Raw genomic sequence first — 22935 nt, 5'->3', positions numbered from 1 at the left:
TGAAAAGTGTTACATTTACACGGACCACAAAAGCCTGAAATACTTGCCAACCCAGAAGGAGCTCAACCTTAGACAGAGGCGATGGATTGAGTTCCTGAAGGACTATGATTGTGTAATTGACTACCATCCTGGGAAGGCAAATGTAGTTGCTGATGCTTTGAGCAGAAAATCCATGACAGCTTTGAGATCATTGAATGCCCGTCTAACTTTGGTTCGAGATGGAGCTATTTTGGCTGAGTTGCAAGTAAGGCCAAACCTGCTAAAGCAGATTTTAGATGGGCAAAAGGCAGATGAAAAATTAATGGCCATTATGAGCAAAATCTCAGAGGGAAAAGCAACTGATTATGAGGTGAAAGCAGATGGGTGTCTGTATTACAAAGGAAGACTGTGTGTACCAGATGATGGGGAATTGAAGGCCAGTATTCTAAAAGAGGCACACACCAGTGTATATGCTATGCACCCACGAAGTACAAAGATGTATCATGATCTAAAGCTTCAGTATTGGTGGCCTGGTATGAAGAGGGACATAGCTGACTATGTGACTAAATGCTTGACATGTCAGCAAGTCAAGGCAGAACATCAAGTTCCATCAGGTTTGCTACAGCCTATACGCATACCTGAATGGAAATGGGATCAGGTCACCATGGATTTTTTGAGTGGTCTACCTCTCACCCAGAAGAAACATGATGCAGCATGGGTGATAGTTGATAGATTGACAAAGTCAGCACACTTTCTGCCAGTTAGGATTGACTACTCACTGGAGAAGTTAGCAGAATTGTATATCAGTGAGATAGTTAGACTGCATGGAATTCCACTTTCCATCATATCTGATCAAGACCCAAGGTTTACGTCGAGATTTTGGAAGAAGTTGCATGAATCCTTGGGTACACAACTCCACTTTAGCACAGCTTTCCATCCTCAGACGGATGGGCAATCAGAAAGAGTAATCCAGGTAAACAATTGAAACCAATGAAATTGATACAAATATTGAATTGAAATGATAACAATAACATGAAATATATGTCAGGTCCTTGAGGATATGCTGAGGAGTTGTGTCATTGAGTTTGAGGGAAGTTGGAATAGATATCTCACACTGGCAGAGTTTGCATACAACAATAGCTACCAAGCTAGCATTCAAATGGCCCCATATGAAGCACTGTATGGGAGAAAATGTAGAACTCCAGTGTGCTGGACTGAATTGGGCGAAGATAAGCTGGTAGGGCCAGACCTGGTGAAACAGACTGAGGAGAAAGTGAAACTAATCAAAGCCAATCCTATGCCGACTTGAAGAGAAAAGAAATAGAATATGTGGTTGGTGACAAAGTGTTCCTCAAGGTGTCATCGTGGAAGAAGGTATTGAGGTTTGGAAGGAAAGATAAGTTAAGCCCTAGGTTCATTGGCCCATATGAAGTGTGACACCCCTTACCCGACTACAGTGTAGCCGAGCAAGTTATGCCACTCAGTGTGCCGAGCACTCTATTTTATCTTAATTCATTTTTATTCTTCCTTTTGAATATAACTTGTGAAATATAATTTATTTAAGCCATTTATCGAAATTATAATTTATTTGAGGTTCCGAGAATTTTATAGAAAATCCGGCAGAATACCGGCTAAAAATGGAGAAAACAGTTTGTTCAGAACCTGTGAAAAACACTTCCTATGATCATATTTCATCAATTTCATTTATTTCTCAATCATTCATCTCATTTGATCCATTTGCATCACATCAATTTACAACAATTTCTTAACAATTCCTCTATTTGTCCTTCATTCATTTCACATCATCATTAGACTCAAATCATAAATAAATTCTCACATGTGATTTATAATCACAAATTACAAGTACTTACATTAATACAAAATTATATTACATTTGTTTCGAATACACATGATAAAATAAGAGTTTATTTACAAAATTTACAAAAAACATAAAATACAAAATGGGACCAATGCACTGTAGTCTGTGAGGTGACACGGACACTATGCAGAAATGTGAACGGCCTTACCCAATCTGTGGTTTACTGGGCCCTCTGTCCAATTCTTCAGTACCTACGCGTTGCAAAAGCGACGCGCTAAGCATAAAGCTTAGTGGTGCCAATAATACAAGAAAATATAATATGCAAATAAAAATAATAATTTCCTTGCTATTGTGTTCATAAGAAATGAATAATTACTAACTTATTGTTTAGTCGAGGGCTAATCATGTTTTATGATATTAACTTCTTCATGCATTTCGTTAATTATTTTCTTCATGATATTGAGCTTCTTTGTATTTTTGTAATCATTCCTGATACTTAATTTTCATATTTTCTTTAATAATCAGTTCAATCACAGTTATACTTTTCCATGCCCAAGTAACCTATACTGGACAACTGGACTGGATAACGGGTCGTTGGCACTGGACACCGTGGTGCCTCGGGCCGTCATACCATGGGACGCAGAACGTCAACCACGTATGCAGTCAGTATGGCTAAAAAGCCATGATATCACATAATCGGCATAAAAGCCATGAATACGGGCATAAAAGCCATGGATACGGGCATAAAGCCATGAATACAGGCATAAAGCCTTTCCTTTCGCAGTACTGCTAAAACAATACCCTATTGGCATGCCAAACTATCCAAACCAATCACATTAGGCCTACTAGGGCATTTTGCATTTTTAAGTTTCACAATTTTTGAATTTCAAGTTTTCATGTCACTATTCATTTCATTAGTCAACTAAAATGTTGACTTTTGCATAAACAATAGGTACATTGGTTTTAATACTCCCAACATACCACATTTTGTATTCAAAACTTGTTAGTTTTGGTCACTTTCTCAAAGCTTAGGTCATTTTGGCAAAATTGCCAATTTTTGGTTTTGGTGTCACTATTCACCTCATTGGTCAATAAAAATGTTGACTTTTGGATAGAAAATAGGTGTATTAGTTTTAACACCCCAAACATACCACATTTTGTATTTAAAACTTGTTGGTATTGGTTGCCAATGCCATTTCTAAGCTTAATGCTATTTGAACAAAATTTTCAGATTTGGTGCTTCATCTTTATTGTTCCATTTGATATTTCTACAGTGGGAATTTGAGGAAATGGTAAACATGAAAGTTGTTCCTTATTTTGTCTAGTTGAATTTCTTTTTTTGAATCACTCCATTTGGAGTTTTGTAGCTCAAGTTATGGCCAAAATAAGTTTACTGTTCACGTGCACTGTTCATGCTGAGATTTTGGGTCTGGCAGATTTTTGGTCCAACTTTGGTCAGTAATTTGGTCAAGTTAAGTTCATAATTTGGTCTAACTTTCTTCTTATGAAATGTTCTACCATACCTTAGGTTTCCATCGGTTCAAGAATCGCCTAAATCCGAGTTTTCTAGAGAGAGTTATAGCCATCCAAACATTACTGCTCAAGTGAAAATCTGCAGAGTTGCAGGTTTGATAACTTAACTTTGCCCAATAATTTGAATGGGTTAATGGCATAATTTGGGGTAATGTTCTTCATGAAAGTTGTTTGTCTATATCATATCTTGTTTCTGTAAAAATTTCAGGTCAATTTGACCATTCTACAGTGAGTTATGGCCAAATGAACAATTATTGTTTATTTGGTCATTCTGCAGGGGCTGTTTAAAGGGTATCCGGATTGGGGCCAACTTTTGGTCCACTTGCTTTGGTCTTTTGAGCATGCTTTCTTCAGCAAAAATGTGCCATTATAAGTCTAGTTTCATTTCCAATTGGCCAAACACCAATTGGACCAACACAGCCCAAGTTATGGCAGTGCAAGTAGACTGAATTTTCAGTCCCTCTGCTGCTGTCCTAGGGCAGCCTGCAACTTCACTTTGCCATCCTATTTTTCAGTCCATTTTATGGTCAACTTACCTAAGATGGTCACTAATTGACTATTAAAATGTGCTCTAACAATTTCCTAAGCCAAGTCAATTTTCACTCCCCAAAACCCTAGCTTCACATTAGGTTTTCTACAAAATGCCTTAGTTAGCATACCAACTTATTATTCTTATGTTTATAAACTTCCTACATGATTCTAGTTCACTTCAAGCTCATCAAAAACACTCCTTCCTATTCCTTCACTAGGGCAGCCAAAACTCATGTACACATACACATGAATTTTGTTCATTTAAATTACATTTTCTTACTAAATTCAAGTTCCATTTCATGAAATTAAAGAGTTTTAGGTATATAGTGCACTAACCTTTTTGAAACCAACCTTGAGCTTGTTATTCTTCAAGATTTCCCCTAGAATCATAATAATCATAATCAATTATAACTTCACTTTCCTAAATTAAATATCCAATAAAAATTCAACAGCATTTCCCCTTAAATTGGACTAAACTCCTATCATAAATCTTAAATCCACAACCACCCATTAATACCCAATCTGGCAGCTTGTGCATTCAAATTTATATATAATGATCTAACCGTTAGATAAATCCCAAATTTTAACCATATATTCAAGACATCCCTATACAATATCAGTAAAAATTTTAGCATCAAATAATCACTATATCATGAGATATCAAAACATTCATTCAACCCTTTAAAATCTGAATTGTTGCAGAAATCAGTCTTACTCAGACAGCTCATGCAAAGCAATTTATATCTCATAAACCACAAGTCTAAAATTCACCAAATTTTAACCCAGCAGCCTCAACATCCCAAATATCATTTGTACCAAATTTCATAATTTTATAAGCATCCTAACTATTTATTTTTCTCAAATTTCAGTAGCCAAAATTCAGAATTCAACCTATAGACAGCCTGTGTTCAACAATATATTTCTCCAAATCCAACCGTTGAACAATCACCAAATTTTAGCCATAACTTCCACACATACATACCTCAAACATATCCAAAAATCAGCCATAGATGTTGAGCCAAACTCATCTGGACGGAAGAGAAACTTGCTGCCCTGCTGAACCCCTTTTTCTGCTACTATTCATCTCCTTCTCCTTCTTCCTTTCTTTCTTTCTTTTCCTTTTCTCTCTCTTTCTCTCTTATTCCAGCCCGTATGAAGAAGGAAACTGCTGGTTTCCTTTGTTTTTTTATCTCATTTTAAGTCATTTTTATCTCTTTTTATTGGTTTGTCAAATGGTGATTGGAGGGGGCTTTTAAATGACATCATCATATGTCATAATTAAGCATTTTCCTTCATTTTCTTTTCTTCTTTTCTCTACTCATTTTCAATTCAATTTCTAGTAATATTTATTCATATTTTGTGTCATAATAATTATTTACTTAACTGGACAAGTCGGCCAAAAATCACCTGTGAAGGCGAAATGACCAAAATGCCCTCCGTTTGGTTTAACGGGCCAGAATTGTCTGTACCGATAGAAAAATTTTTCTAAATATTTTCTTGGCATTCTAATGCCATAGGAACCTCAATGACCCTTCTCTATAGTCCCAAAAATTATTTTATAATTTTTCCCCCGGGTCTAGAGCTCCTCGTTGCGAGAACCGCAACTTCCCTCTGGTTTACCCCTCGCTTGGGCACCGGCTCATTTATCTCGGTTGTATTTTATTTCTAAAATTTTTACTAAATTTTTCTTATTAATATTTGAGTTAATTATGGTTCCTGACTTTAGTTTAAATATTTTTCCGGACGTTCTAGCTATCCGGATCGACACCGGTCACTGGAACAGTAGAATGTACGGAGTTGCTACCGGGAGGGTGTTACATGAAGTCATTGAACGTGTGGGTCCAGTGGCCTATAGGCTAGCTTTACCACCAGAGCTGGACAAGATCCACAATGTGTTCCACGTATCCATGCTCAGAAGATACCGCTCAGACCCTTCACATGTCATCTCTAGAGAAGAAATTGAAATACAACCGGATTTGACATATGAAGAAGAACCTCTACGGATCCTAGCTCGGGAAAGTAAAAGAATTAAGGAACAAGCAGATTCCACTGGTGAAAGTGCTTTGGAGGCACCACAACACCGAGAAGGCAACTTGGGAAAGTGAAGAAACGATGAGGCAACAGTTCCCTCAACTGTTTGCATCAGGTAAATTTCGAGGACGGAATTTAAATTAGAGGGGAAGAGTTGTAACACCCTCCCGGTAACCACTCCGTACATCCTACTGTTCCGGTGACCAGTGTCGGTCCGGACAGCTAGAATGTCCGGAAAAATATTTAAACTAAAGTCAGGAACCATATTTAACTCAAATATTAATAAGAAAATTTTAGTAAAAATTTTAGAAATAAAATACAACCAAGTCAAACGAGCCAGTGCCCAAGCGATGGGTAACCAGAGGGAAGTTGTGGTTCTCGCAACTAGGAGCCCTAGACCCGGGGGAAAAATTATAAAATAATTTTTGGGACTCCAGAGAAGGGTCATTGAGGTTCCTATGGCATTAGAATTCCAAGAAAATATTTAGAAAAATTTTTCAATCAGTATAGACAATTTTGACCCGTTAAGCCAAACGGAGGGCATTTTGGTCATTTCGCCTTCAAAGGTGATTTTTGGCCGACTTGTCCAGTTGAGTAAATAATTAATATGACATAAAATATGAATAAACATTACTAGAAATTAAATTGAAGATGAGTAGTTATGAAAAGAAAAGAAAAATCAAAATAAAGCAATTTGTGACATCATAATGATGTCATTTATAAATTACCAACCAATCATAAGCTAATAAGATTTCTTAAATACTTAAAAGAGACAAAACAAAGACCAAAAAAATTAAAAAGCCAGCAGCCATCCTCTCCCCTTATCCCAGCCGAAATTTCTTCTTCTTCTCCCTCCATTGATGTGCAACCAAAAGCTTCCTTTCTCCTTTGTTTCCACCACTAAACCCTAAACCCCTTCATTAAAACTTAACCACATCTCTTGGGGAAGTGTTTGGCAGCCTAGAAAGTGAAGGAAAGTGAAGATTTAACTTGGGAAAAATCTACCTACAAGAGATTAGTGCATCTATATCCCAAAAACTCTTTATTTTCATGATTAGGGACTTGAAACTTAGTAAGAATTGTAATTTAAATGAACAAAAACTCATGTGTATGAGTACATGAATTTCGGCTGCCCTAGCTATGGAATAGGAGGGAGTGTTTTTGATGAGCTTGAAGTGAACTAGAATCATGTTGGAAGTTTATAAACATAAGAATGATGAATTAAAAGCTAACTAAGGTAAATTGTAGAAATCATGACCTTGAACTAGGGTTTTGGGAGTAAAATGTGTACTTGGCTTATGCAATTGTTAAAGAATATTCAAATGGTCAATTAGTGACCATTTGAGGAGATTTGACCATAATATGGACTGAAAAATAGAATGGTAAAGTGAATGACTATGCTGCCTAGGGACAGCAGCAATAGACTGAAATTTCAGTCCAATTACACAGCCATAACTTTGGTTGTGTTGGTCCAATTGGTGTTTGGCCAATTGGAAATGAAACTAGGCTTATAATGGCACATTTTTGCTGAAGAAACCATGCCCAAAAGACCAAAGCAAGAGGACCAAAACTTGGCCCCAATCCGAATACCCTGCAACTGATTCTGCAGAATGACCAAATGAATAGTAACTGTTCATTTGGCCATAACTCACTGTAGATATGGTCAATTGACCTGAAATTTTTACAGCAACAAGTTAAGACATAGACGAACAACTTTCATGAAGAAACCTACCCCAAATTATGGCCAGAATCTGACCCAAATGGCAGTGGCAGTCACTGTTTATGTTACTGTAGATATGGTCAATTCTGCAGATTGGCAATCCGGCCAGCTGTGGTTTTTGGACCATATCTAGAGCTACGAAACCCCAAATGGAGTGATTCAAAAAAATAAATTCAACTAGACAAAATAAGGAACAAATTTCATGTTTGTCATTTCTTCAAATTCTCACTGTAACAGTGCTTAATGGAACAGCAAACATATGCTTCAAAAATTGAAATTTTCTGCCCTCTTGGTTTTAAGTTAGAAATGGTAATGGTGACCAATTCTAACAAGTTTTAAATGTAAAATGTGGTATGTTGGGAGTGTCAAAGTCAATGTACATATTTTCTATCCAAAAGTCAACATTTTTGTTGACCAATGAGGTGAATAGTGACACCAAAAACTTGAAATTCACAAAGTGAAGAATTTAAAAGTTTCAAATGCCCTAGTATACCTAACAAGATTGGTTTGGATAGTTTGGCATGCCAATAGGGTTCAGTTAGCAGTACTGCACATGGCAATATGCCATTCCGTGATTTTATGGCTTTTAGCCATTCTGACTTTGCATTGAGATTTGGCCTTGTGCCTGAGATTATTTACAGCTTGGTAGCTGTTCTATTGCACACCGGGAGATGCATATGTGACCGATGGTGTGACGGCCCGAGGTACTAGACACCCAGTGCCAGTTTACCCGTTATCCAGTCCAGTCGTTTAGTGTAGGTTACTTGGGGCAACCAAATGAATAAAAGTGGACAAAGTAAATGATATACAAATACCAAACAAATAAAATATATACATTCACTACACATTTAATTTCTATTTTCTTTTATTATATTATTGCACCACTAAGCATTATTGCTTAGCGCGTTGCTTTTGCCACGCGTAGGTACTGGAGATACAGATCGTGAGCCCAGTAGACCACAGACTGAGTGAGTCCATCCTGCAGCTCTGCACAGTGTCTGTGTCATCTCAACTTCTGCAGTGCATTGGTAGGACACTAGGTGTCATTTTGACGTTTTGTAACTTAATTTTGATTTTCTCATATGTAATTAAACTTGTGTAATGTATATTGAGGTTTATGTAAATTATGAAAATTGTATTTGTGAATGGAAAAGTAAATGGTTATTTATGATTTATATGTGATCATCACATGTGATGGATGATTGAGAATTGAAGTTGAAATGTTGAGATCTTGATATTGAGTTTTGTGATGATATTGGGGTTGAGAATGAATGAATTTGTTTATTGGAAGTGTTTTTAACAGGTTCCGAAGAACTGTTTTCTCTATTTTTAGCCGGTACTCTGCCAGATTTTCTTTAAAATTTACGGAACCTCAAATAAATTATGATTTCAATAAATGACTTAAATGAGTTATATTTTACAAGTTATATTCAAAATTATGCTGAAAATTAATGAGGGTATATTAGAGTGTGCCGGTACACCGTGTGGCATTACTTAGTCGGGTATACTGTACACGGGTAAGGGGTGTCACACCAGGGCTAGTCAACGGTCCACGCCGTGACTTCCCGGTGCGGTCACCCATCGCTAGGGTTCTCGGCTCGCTTAACTTGGTTACATTTCTTTGCTATTATTTTTCCTTTGTTTTTCTTGTATTTTCTTTTCATGTATTTCATTATTTTATGTCTACTCACTCATATCGAAGTGTAGTTCTAGGCATCCTAGCTGTCCGGACAACACTGGTCACTGGAACAGTAGAACGCACTACCGAACTTAGGGGTGTTACATCAGGAATTTTCAAGGAAATTCTCTTCAATTTACAATCAACTTTTGCCTGATGACGTGGCAACCAGTCCATTCCCAAAATCACGTTAAACTCATGGAAAGGCAATTCAATCAGGTCTGCTAAGAATTCATACCCCTGAATCCTTAACGGGTAACCTTTGTACACCTTGTTTACCACTACACTGTGGCCCAATGGATTAGTTGAAGGAACGGAAGCGTGAAAAACACAAGTTTATACCATTGAATTCAAAAATTTTCACATAGGGTCACATGCATCATGCAAGATTTTTTTTTATCTTTCTGATTTCAATGATAAACAACATATTAAAACTCTTTTAATATGTTTTTGGATCTATATTTGCCATTTAAGATTTTAAAATTAATCAGATTAATTTTAGAACCCTAGATTAAATCAAGAATAAATACACTAACCTCTTAATGCACTGCAGTGTATTTGCACCTTTGAGATGCATCTTCAGGACACCAGATGTTGTCCCTTTAGCTTGTCCACACCAAGAACACCTATGGCACCCTTGAACAGCTTCTAAAGCTTTTTCTGTCACACCATACCCCTCTGTAAGGCAAAACATGATCCTGTAGAATACTTAATGAACTACCGAACTTCACATACCGGATAACTCATTAAGTAGCCTACAAGGGATTTTAAAACAATTTTCTTACATTTTGGAAGTGGTGAGCATTTTGGTAGGAATTAAAAACCATTTATTCAAAGTTTAAATACTAGTAAAAATTTTTATCCATTTTAATTTTGCCCCAAATTTTATAAAAATTTTGACAGAGTTCCGTTTGTATTTGGAGAAAATAGTTCTTCAAATACCTGAAAAAAAAATACTTCCAATAATTTTCTCAACTCCCAACCTTCAATTAATCTCAAATCAACTCAATTCAATTCACTTCAAAATAATTCCACAATCTAAATCAAAATTTTTCATCGCAAAATATTTAATAACTTCATTCCCAAGGCATAAAGTATGAAATTCACAAGTACAAATATTAATTTACAGAAGGAAATCAAAAAATAATATTATTACAATTTATTTTACAACTGCTCAACTTTACATTGATACATAAAGCATTATAATATTACATCAAAATTAATTACAAGGGTATAAAATAATACCCGTACAAAAGATCAGTGTGGTCATCAATTCAATAGCAGCTCACTCTGCTGCTTTTTTCTTGCTCTTATCTGCGACAGCAAAATAAGCTATCGCTGAGTATAAAAATACTCAGTGGTGCACAATAAAAAATTTAAAATATAATACATAAATCATTCATTGATGAAACACAATTTAGTCAAATAATTTAATAAATATAGTATTGCCAAAATCATACACAACTTAAGCCATGACACAAAATTTTCGATCAATGCCATGTTGTACACCATGACAAAGCAATCTACAACCCCATTAATCGAAATCAATAAGGGAGGTGGCTAGCTAGCTAATGAGTACTCATCCGATCTCAACCTCAACTGGCAAGCCAGAGAGGGAGGAAAATAAACGATCTCAACCCCATAAATAGAGGAGTAATAATGTGACACTGTCATGCTAAGTGTGAACACAAAATCAATTGAAAAAAATTTATTTAAATAATTTATGAGAAATCTGATCAATTTCCAAAGTCATATTTGTTATTATAAAATGGCAACACAGTACATAATTAATCACATAAGTCAAATTTTTGAGAATAAAATATTTAAACAAGAATTATTATGCACAGACCTGACGTGAGTCGCCTCTAGGCCTTGACTCAGTCTCTCAGAGCTTCCAAGCCTTTTTCAGCTGAAACACACAGTTTCATAGTGTTTCAGTACCATAACTTAGTATAAATCCAAAAATAAATTTAATTTCACTTTTACCTAGCTTTAATATGCTAAATTCGACGTTCTCAAAGTTTTTATGTTTCGGGTTACTATTCACTACACTATTTAAGTCAAATTGTTGACTTTTTAAGGCTTAATAGGTATGGGAACTCCAACTTCACCCACATACCACATTTTGGTCATTTTCTCAAAGCTTAAGTCCTTTAGGCAAAATTGTCAAATTTTCAGTTTTGGTGTCCCTAGTTGCACTGTTCTATTGGTAATCCTACTATTAGAATTTGGCAAACCTTTCTTCATAGAAAATGTTCCCTATTGTGTTAAGTTTATTCTCCTTTTTGAATCACTCCAATTTCAGTTTTGTAGCTCAAGTTATGGCCATTTGAACCATGGCTGCCGGATTGGACACAACCCAGATTTTCTGGGCAATTTTGGTGCTGGCAGTTTTGGGTCACCAACTTGGGGTGGCCAAATGGCTTAGTTGCTGGCAGAATTTGGGCTTGTGTTCTTCATGAAAGTTTTAGGTCTATATCTCATCTAACCTCTGGTAAAATTTCAGGTCATTTTGACCTAGCTAGCTTGAGTTATGACCAAATGAACAAATACTGTTCATTTGGTCAGTTTGTGCAGGGCAGCCTACAATTTTTCAAATTTAATCAATTTGTTCACTAGGTTTTGGTCACTTTTTGGGCATGCTTCCTAAATGAAAATTGTGTCATTTAGTGTCTATTTTCATCCCCAATTAGTCCCATACGAATTGGACTTGTAAAATTTCATTTTTGGTCTTCAAAGTTGACTTGGTCATGCTGCCAGCAGCATGACCACACTCCCTCCAAATTTGACTTTATTTCCAATCATTCCAACACAACTCATTTGGTCACAAATGACCAATTTTCACTTCACAATAGGTCAAAGACATCATTTACTCATTTCTCACATTTTTGGTCCGTAAACCCTAATGTTCAAAAGCCTAATTCACCAACCTCATGCATTTAACCACATTTAGTGCTTTTAATCTTACTACCACTTTCATACAAGCTTACTAACAAATTTAATTCATTCAAAACACATCATATTCTCATACATCCATGGCTGGCTGAAATTCCCTTTGGTCCTCTACAAATGTTTTCTTTTGATTTTAATTAAATTTCTAGGTTACTCAAACCCCAAACATAACCAATAAACTAAAATTTTCAATTTAGTTTGCTTACCTCAATTTTGATATCCAATCTTCAATTTTTCTCCTCTTTTCTTCTTTCTTTCTTGTTAAATTTCTTTCTCAAGGGAAGGGAATAAGGTTTTATGGAGTGATTATGGAAGAAGTTGGGATTTGGTAAGAGTTTCAAAGCTTGAAGATAAGCTTTAATGGAGGAATTTTCATGGAGAAATAAGGGAGAGAGTGAGGCAGCATTGGGAGAAAGGAAGACAATAATTTTTTTTTTGTTTTTTTCTTTTCTTTTCTTTTATTTAATTTGTCTTATGGAAGACCCAAAAAAAAATCTAATTAATTAAATATATTAATTATTACTTTTATGGCATCATGCATGATGTCATGCATGATGTCATCTCCCTGCACTTTTTCATTTTTTTTTTCTATTAGTTCTTTAATTTAATTCTCGATTCTGAAATTTTCTTTTCTCCAATTTTATTTGATAGTTAGGTCAGGAGTCAGCTCTCGGGGTTAATTGACCAAATTGCCCCTCGCCGGTTCATCCCGGTTTGCAAATAATTCAATATTTCTTTCGGCTCCCTGACCTAATTATTTGACTGACTTAACAGTTCTTTTTCATGATTTTCTCTTTTCCACTGTGTTCATAAGGGTCCTAAGGACCATAGCGTCACATTTTACAGTTCGAAATTTGAGTTTAAAATGACTTCGTAGTCCTTCCCGATAAGGTCACCCATCATTGTGACTCTCGTCTCGTTTAACTTCTTATATTCTGTTTTTCTTATTTATACTTAACTAATTGGCAATTACTAATTATTTGTATTTGTGGCTTCTCTAGTTGTCTTAAGTGTGGTTCTAATCCTCTTAATTGTCTGGACCGACACCGATCACCGGAACAGTGAAATATACCAGGCTATATAAATAGGGGTGTTACAATTCTCCCCCCCTTAAATAAATTTTGTCTCGAAATTTTACCTGGTATCAATCTCTGAACAGCTGTGGGTGTTGTCTCCTCATATCCTCCTCTCGTTCCCAAGTAGCCTTTTGGCCCGAATGATGGTTCCACAGCACTTTTACCAACGGTATCTGCTTGTTCTGCAGTTGCTTCACCTCATAAGCCATAATCTTTATGGGTTCTTCTTCATATGTGAGGTTTAGATTCACTTTAATTTCTTCTACTGGTAGTACATGAGATGGGTCTGATCGATACCTCCTCAATATAGACACATGGAAGACATTATGTATCTTCTCCAACTCTGGAGATAGTGCCAAACGATATGCCAAAGGACCCACTCTTTCCAGAATCTCATATGGCCCGATAAAACGAGGACTTAGTTTCCCCTTTCTGCCGAATCTCATAATCGTCTTCCAAGGAGAAACCTTGAGGAAAACTTTCTCACCCACTGCATACTCAATATCCCTTTTTTTCAAATCAATATAGGACTTCTGACGGTCTGATGCAGTTTTAAGTCGATTTCTGATCACCCTGATTTTCTCTTTAGTCTGTTGAACAATTTTAGGTCCAATCATTTTTCTTTCACCCACGTCATCCCAACACAATGGGGTTCTACATTTTCTGCCATACAAAGCTTCATATGAAGGCATCCCAATGCTTGATTAGTAGCTGTTATTATAAGCAAACTCAATCAGAGGCAAGTGTGTATCCCAACTACCCTCAAACTCAATCACACAAGCCCGTAGCATGTCCTCCAAGATCTGAATTACCCTCTCAGACTGGCCATCTGTCTGTGGGTGGAATGCAGTACTAAAGTTCAATCTAGTTCCTAGGGCTCTCTGAAGACTACCCTAGAATCTAGAAGTGAACCTAGGATCTCTGTCTGATACAATGGATATTGGCACTCCATGAAGCCTCACAATCTCATCGATGTACAACCTGGCCAATCTGTCTAAACTGTAGTCCATTTGGACTGGCAGAAAATGAGCAGACTTAGTCAGTCTGTCGACAATGACCCATACTGCATCATGACTCTTCTGTGTCTTTGGAAGTCCCATTACAAAATCCATCATTATTCTTTCCCATTTCCATTCTGGTATTGGTAGTGGATGTAACAACCCAGTGGGTACTTGCTGCTCTGCCTTTATTTGCTGACAAGTTAGGCATTTGGATACAAACTCTGCCACATCTCTCTTCATACCCATCCACCAGTAATGCTCCTTTAGCCCTCCATACATTTTTGTACCACCAGGGTGCATGGCAAAAGGAGACTTATGTGCTTCCTTCAAAATGATCTGCCTCAAATCAACATCATTAGGAACACACATTACGCTCAGTGTAGCGATAAACCATCATCTCGATGGAGAATTGCAGTTTCTTGCCTGCCGGGACTTCATCCAACGACACGATACCTTTCATCATTCTGAGCAGCCATTCTGATCAGATCAATCAACACTGGCTGTGCATGCCATGCAACTGCTATCTGCCCCTCATCATTAATCTCTAAACTGGCATGTAATGATCTCAACTCATGTACCAAAGACAAAGGAGTAACCCGTAGACTTGCCATAGTCTTGCAACTTAGGGCGTCAGCTACAACATTAGCTTTCCCTAGCTGATAGTCTATCAGACAATCATAGTCTTTTATCAACTCTAACCATCTCCTCTGTCTCAAATTCAACTCTTTTTTACTGCCCAAATACTTCAAACTCTTATGATCTGTGTAGATGTAACACTTCTCCCCATACAAATAATGTTTCTAGATCTTAAGAGCAAACACAATAGCTTCAAGCTCCAAATCATGTGTTGGATAATTCCTCTCATGCGGTTTTAGCGGTGTGATGCATAGGCAATAACATTTTGATCTTGCATCAACACACAACCTAACCCATTGTGAGAAGCATCGCTGTAAATTGTATATTCTTTACCCGATGTAGGTAAAGTCAGGACTGGAGCCTCAGTCAAACATCTTTTCAATTCATCAAAACTTTGCTGGCATTTTTCCATCCACTGAAATTTCACATCCTTTCTAAGTAGCTTGGTCAATGGAGATGCCAACATGGAGAATCCCTTCACAAATCGACGGTAGTATCCAGCTAACCCCAGAAAACTGCAAATCTCTGTGACATTTCTGGGTGGCTTCCAATTAAGGATAGCTTCAATCTTGCTAGGATCTACCTTAATACCCTCTGCTGATACTATGTGCCACAAAAAGGATATCTCCTTCAGCCAAAATTCACATTTCGACAATTTGGCGTATAGCTATTTCTCCCTCAAAGTCTGCAGTACCATCCGTAGATGTCTATCATGCTCTTCTGCATTCCTCGAATAGACCAATATATCATTAATAAATACCACAATAAACTGGTCGAGGTATGGTCTGAAAATAGTGTTCATCAGATCCATAAAAGAAGCCAGAGCATTAGTTAACCCGAATGGCATGACCAAGAACTCATAATGGCCATAGCGGGTTCTGAAGGCAGTTTTAGGAATACTCTGCTCTTGTACTTTCAGCTGATAATAACCTGATCTCAGGTCAATTTTGGAGAACACAGTTGCACCTCTCAACTGATCAAATAAGTCATCAATGCGGGGTAAGGGGTATCTGTTCTTTATTGTCACCTTATTCAACTGCCGATAGTCAATGCATAACTAGAGAGTGCCATCCTTCTTCTTTACAAACAATACTGGCAGTCCCCAAGGTGACACACTAGGGCGGATAAAGCCCTTATCAAGCAGCTCTTGCAATTGTACTTTCAATTCTTTTAGTTCTGCTGGTGCCATTCTGTATGGCGTTATGGAGATTGGGTCCATACCAGGCATAACATCAATTTCAAATTGCACTTCTCTTTCTGGAGGTAATCCTAGCAATTCGTCAGGAAAAACATCTGGAAAGTCACATACAGTAGGAATGTCCCTCAGTGCTGGACTCCCCACTTGGGTGTCTATCACATGTGCCAAGTACGCCTCACACCCTTTCCTAATCATTTTTCTGGCCAGTACAGCTGAAATGATGTTTGAAGGCAATAACTACCTATCCCCGTGTATTACTACATCACCATACTGAAGAAGACCAAAAGTGACTGTCTTCAGTCCACAGTCAATCATGGCATTATACCTGGCTAACCAATCCATGCCCAAGATAATGTCATAATCTCTGAAGGGCATTTCAATTAAATTAGATAGAAAAGTGTGTCCTTGGATCACCAAAGGACAGTCCCTATATAGCCTATTTACCCTGACCTCCTGGCCTAATGGAGTAGTTACTAGCACATTATAGTCTATTGGTACACACTGAATAATAGTAGAAAACATCACACTAGCACTAACATACGAATGTGTGGAGCCAAGATCAAATAACACATGTACATCTTGGTCAAGGATGGAAATATTACCAGCTACAACGTTTGATGTTTCAGCCTCCTCCCTCTGACGCATGGTATACACTCTGATTGGTGCGCCACTGGGTACTGGTTGGTTAACAGTGCTTTGACTTCCAGGAGTGTTACCAGGACCCCTACCTCTGCCTCTACCTCTAGCAGCTGACTGTGACCCTCTAGGTACAGAGACTTGGGCTGATCCTTCAGATGTAGCAGAAGGTCCAGACTGGTGCGGACTAGTACAATCTTTAGTGAAATGTCTGCTCCCTCCACAGTTAAAACATGCACCGGTGGCCTTGAAACAAACCCCACTGTGAGTTCTACCACAAGTTTCACACTGTCGTACTGATAGAGCTCCTTGGGGTGCCTGCTGGGTCTGCTGACCAGACCGGGGTGGTCTTTGGCCAGAAAATCTGCCTCTGCCAGATCTACGGGAGCTGGATCCCCCAAACTGTTTCCTCTTTCCAAAACCACTCTCAGATGCTTGTCCCATAGTCTTTTCAGTATTCTCTTTCTCTTGTGTACCCTTCTTCACTGCCCCTTCTGATTCTATCCTTTCCAGTTCTAGGGCCTGTGAGATCAACTCAGCGAAATTCTGATGTCAGAAACCCACGACTTGCATCCTTAGATTCGGCCTTAATCCGGACTCAAACCTCTTACATCTTTCTCTGGGGGTGGAGACTAAGCTTCCAGCATAGTGGCTTAGCCTTGAAAAGTCTCTCTCATACTCTGCTATGGTTCTGTCTCCTTGTTTCAAACTCAAAAATTCTTGTAATTTCATATCTACATACCCATCAGGAACCCATTTCTGCCTGAATTCCCTCAGGAAGTCTGTCCATGTCAGCACAGGTGGCTCCACCAGGCTGTGGGGGATGGTCTTCCACCATTCATATGCATCCCCTTGGAGAAGATATACTGAATACTCAAATTTTAATTTTTCAGTACACTGCAGCTTTCTGAAAACCCGTTCCATTCTTTCCAACCACTGTTCTGCCTCCAGTGGATCCACAGTGCCTTTAAACTTGGTGGCCCCAAATTTCATCAATTTTTCATATTGCCGAGCTGAGGGCTGTGGTTGTGCTACAGGTGCTTGCATTTGAGCTTGGGGTGGCACATTTCCCGCCATTTGTTGGAAAAACGCAGCCATCTGTTGTACAAACTGAGCAGGGAACTGCGGTACTGGAGTAGGAGCTGGAGTGGCTGACCCACTCACGTTCTGGAGTGCTGAGGCTTCCCCTTGAACCTCAGCCTCAACAGATTGTTCTTCAGAATGATCTCCTCCTTCCATTCTGTTTTCCCAAAATTTCTACTTCCTGAGATCAAACATAAGGAGGTTGACCTCCGTTAGTGCATATTCATGATGTAAATACGTCATATGTATCAATTAAATACACTTGAGCAGTTGTACTTATCAATAAAATATTCATACACATAGTCAAAATTTATTGAAAAAGCATGCTCTGATACCAATAAAACATGTCACACCTTACCTCTCTGTAAAGCATAACATGATCTCATAGAATACTTAATGAACTACCGAACTTCACCTACCGATAACTCATTAAGTACCCTACAAGGGATTTTAAAACAATTTTCTTACATTTTGGAATTGGTGAGCATTTTGGTAGGAATTAAAAACCATTTATTCAAAGTTTAAATACTAGTAAAAATTTTTGTCCATTTTAATTTTGCCGCAAATTTTATAAACATTTTGACAGAGTTCCATTTGTATTTGGAGAAAACAGTTCTTCAAATACCTGAAAGAAAAACACTTCCAATAATTTTCTCAACTCCCAACCTTCAATTAATCTCAAATCAACTCAATTCAATTACTTCAAAATAATTCCATAATCCAAATCAAAATTTATCATCTCAAAATATTTAATAACTTCATTCCCAAGACATAAAGTATGAAATTCACAAGTACAAATATTAATTTACAGAAGGAAATCCAAAAATAATATTATTACAATTTATTTTACAACTGCTCAACTTTACATTGATACATAAAGCGTTATAATATTTACATCAAAATTAATTACAAGGGTATAAAATAATACCCGTACAAAAGATCAGTGTGGCCCTCAATTCAATAGCAACTCACTCTGCTGCTTTTTCCTTGCTCTTATCTGCGACAGCAAAATAAGCTATCGCTGAGTATAAAAATACTCAGTGGTGCACAATAAAAAATTTAAAATACAATACATAAATCATTCATTGATGAAACACAATTTAGTCAAATAATTTAATAAACACAGTGTTGCCAAAATCATACACAACTTAAGCTATGACACAAAATTTCCAATCAATACCGTGTTGTACACCACGACAAAGCAATCTACAACCTCATTAATCGAAATCAATGAGGGAGGTGGCTAGCTAGCTAATGAGTACTCATCCGATCTCAACCTCAACTGGCAAGCTAGAGAGGGAGGAAAATAAACGATCTCAACCCCATAAATAGAGGAGGAATAATGTGATATTGTCATGCTAAGTGTGAACACAAAATCAATTCAAAAAAATTTATTTAAATAATTTATGAAAAATCTGATCAATTTCCAAAGTCATATTTGCGATTATAAAATGGCAACACAGTACATAATTAATCACAGAAGTCAAATTTTGGGAATAAAATATTTAAACAAGAATTATTGTGCACAGACCTGACGTGAGTCGCCTCTAGGCCTTGACTCAGTCTCTCAGAGCTTCCAAGCCTTTTTCAGCTGAAACACACAGTTTCATAGTGTTTCAGTACCATAACTAGCATAAATCCAAAAATAAATTTAACTTCACTTTTACCTAGCTTTAATGTGCTAAATTCGACGTTCTCGAGGTTTTTGTGTTTCGGGTTACTATTCACTACACTATTCAAGTCAAATTATTGACTTTTTAAGGCTTAATAGGTATGGGAACTCCAACTTCACCCACATACCACATTTTGGTTATTTTCTCAAGGCTTAAGTCCTTTAGGCAAAATTGTCAAATTTTCAGTTTTGGTGTCTCTAGTTGCACCGTTCCATTGGTCATTCTACTGTTAGAATTTGGCAAACCTTTCTTCATAGAAAATGTTCCCTATTGTGTTAAGTTTATTCTTCTTTTTGAATCACTCCAATTGCAGTTTTGTAGATCAAGTTATGGCCATTTGAACCATGGCTGCCGGATTGGACACAACCCAGATTTTCTGGGCAATTTTGGTGCTGGCAGTTTTGGGTCACCAATTTGGGGTGGCCATATGGCTTGGTTGCTGGCAGAATTTGGGCTTGTGTTCTTCATGAAAGTTTTAGGTCTATATCTCATCTAACCTCTTATAAAATTTCAGGTCATTTTGACTTGCCTAGCTCGAGTTATGACCAAATGAACAAATACTGTTCATTTGGTCAGTTTGTGCAGGGTAGCCTGCAATTTTTCAACTTTAATCAATTTGTTCACTAGGTTTTGGTCACTTTTTGGGCATGCTTCCAAAATGAAAATTGTGTCATTTAGTGTCTATTTTCATCCCCAATTGGTCCCATACCAATTAGACTTGTAAAATTTCATTTTTGGTCCTTCAAAGTTGACTTGGTCATGCTGCCAACAGCATGACCACAGTCCCTCCGAATTTGACTTTAATTCCAACCATTCCAACACAACTCATTTGGTCACAAATGACCATTTTTCACTTCACAATAGGTCAAAGCCATCATTTACTCATTTCTCACATTTTTGGTCCACAAACTCTAATGTTCAAAACCCTAATTCACCAACTTCATGCATTTAACCACATTTAGTGCTTTTAATCTTACTACCACTTTCATACAAGCTTACTAACAAATTTAATTCATTCAAAACACATCATATTCTCATACATCCATGGCTAGCTGAAATTCCCTTTGGTCCTCTACAAATGTTTTCTTTTGATTTTAATTAAATTTGTAGGTTACTCAAACCATAAACATAACCAATAAACTAAAATTTTCAATTTAGTTTGCTTACCTCAACTTTGATATCCAATCTTCAATTTTTCTCCTCTTTTCTTCTTTCTTTCTTGTTAAATTTCTTTCTCAAGGGAAGGGAAAAAGGTTTTATGGAGTGATTATGGAAGAAGTTGGGATTTGGTAAGAATTTCAAAGCTTGAAGACAAGCTTTAATGGAGGAATTTTCATGGAGAAATAAGGGAGAGAGTGAGGCGGCAATGGGAGAAAGGAAGACAAATTTTTTTCTTTGTTTTTTTCTTTTCTTTTCTTTTATTTAATTTGTCTTATGGAAGACCCAAAAAAAAAATCTAATTAATTAAATATATTAATTATTACTTTTATGGCATCATGCATGATGTCATGCATGATGTCATCTCCCTACACTTTTTCATTTTCTTTTTTTTTTCTATTAGTTCTTTAATTTAATTCTCGATTCCGAAATTTTCTTTTCTCCGATTTTATTTGATAGTTAGGTCAGGAGTCAGCTCTAGGGGTGAATTGACCAAATTGCCCCTCGCCGGTTCATCCCGGTTTGTAAATAATTCAATATATCTTCCGGCTCCCTGACCTAATTATTTGACTGACTTAACAGTTCTTTTTCATGATTTTCTCTTTTCCACTGTGTTCATAAGAGTCCTAAGGACCACAGCATCACATTTTACAGTTCGAAATTTGAGTTTAAAATGACTTCGCAGTCCTTTCCAAGAAGGTCAACCTTCGCTGTGACTCTCGGCTCATTTAACTTTTTATATTCTGTTTTTCTTATTTATAATTAACTAATTGGCAATTACTAATTATTTATATTTATGGCTTCTCTAGTTGTCTTAAGTGTGGTTCTAATCCCCTTAATTGTCCGGATCAACACCGGTCACTGGAACAGTAAAATATACCAGGTTATACAAATAGGGGTGTTACATTTTCTATTATTTAGAAAATCAAGTTCTACCTTTTAAGAGATTAAAGATATAAACAGGACACTAGAAATAATTTCTAGTATTTTTAATTCAAGAGATTATTTGTTAATCTCTTGGAAAGATGGGAGAAGAAGATGAAGAACAGAGAAACCTTCTTGGGTGGCGGCACCAAAGAAAGAGGCTGTTGGTTGTGTTATTTTCTTTTCATAACAACACTTATATAGCTAGGTCCACACATTAAACCCTTGCCACATGTCGCCTTCTGATTGGTTCTAGGTTTAATTGACCCAATCACATTGTGCCAAGTGTCAAACCTATATTTAATCTTAATTTTAATCATCTTACATGATTAAAAGACATTTGGCAAGCTTATGTGTAATGCCATGTGTCACCATCTCATGGTGCCACATGTCACCCTGTGGAATGACCAAAATGCCCCTGTGTTTTAATTTTGAGTTTTCAACCCAAAATAATTACTTCTCTTCTTCTAATCAATTTTATATAAAATATAAATCAATTAATTAATCTTTATTAATTAATTTTCTCATTAATTAAATTCATATTTAAACACTTTAAATATAAATTTAACTTATACTATACATCTGATAATCTAGATTTGGTTTCAAGTCATGCTAGGGACTTTATAATCTAATTGCAAACCAAACCTATTTAATTAATCAATTAAACTCTTTAATTAATTAATTAAATCATATTTAATTAGGTGATAACTTGCGTATGTGTGTGACTTACTTGGCTCATCACTAATTGGCAATGAGATATGATATCAACTCTTAATATCATCAGAACTCTTTCTTACCATAAATGATTTCTCTAAATCATTTTATACACCTCATAGACCATGGTTAACACCTAGCATGGCATGCCATGGCCACCCAATTAGTAATAAGGTTTACCTTAAATGAACCTATAATCATATGTTACCATGCACTAGAATCTCTCTGTTAAAAGATCCCAACTCAAGCTGGAGTCATAGTTTATGTCAAACCCCATTTGCTATGAATATTATGTTCTCTTTTAGTTCCAGTTCTTGATTAAAAGATTTTCTCATCAGAAACTCTTTTCTGATTAAATCTATCTGTCATGGCTAGGAACTTGAAACATCAAGAACAATTAAATGAACATAGGATTTTATCTCTATTTACTTAGAGGAACAGATTCCATCTTGATCAACACCTACGTCCATATATAACTAGTAGGAGCCAACAGAAGCCCATATACCCATACATAGTACAAGTATGAAAGCAGTATCAAACTCAAACTAACTATATACAAGATAACTGTGCTATCTCAGGTCTAAAGATTATAT

Source organism: Hevea brasiliensis, chromosome 16 (genome assembly GCF_030052815.1).
Source record: "Hevea brasiliensis isolate MT/VB/25A 57/8 chromosome 16, ASM3005281v1, whole genome shotgun sequence".
NCBI lineage: Eukaryota > Viridiplantae > Streptophyta > Magnoliopsida > Malpighiales > Euphorbiaceae > Hevea > Hevea brasiliensis.
The sequence above is the reverse complement of the archived record's forward strand: the minus strand, read 5'-3'. Positions refer to the sequence as shown.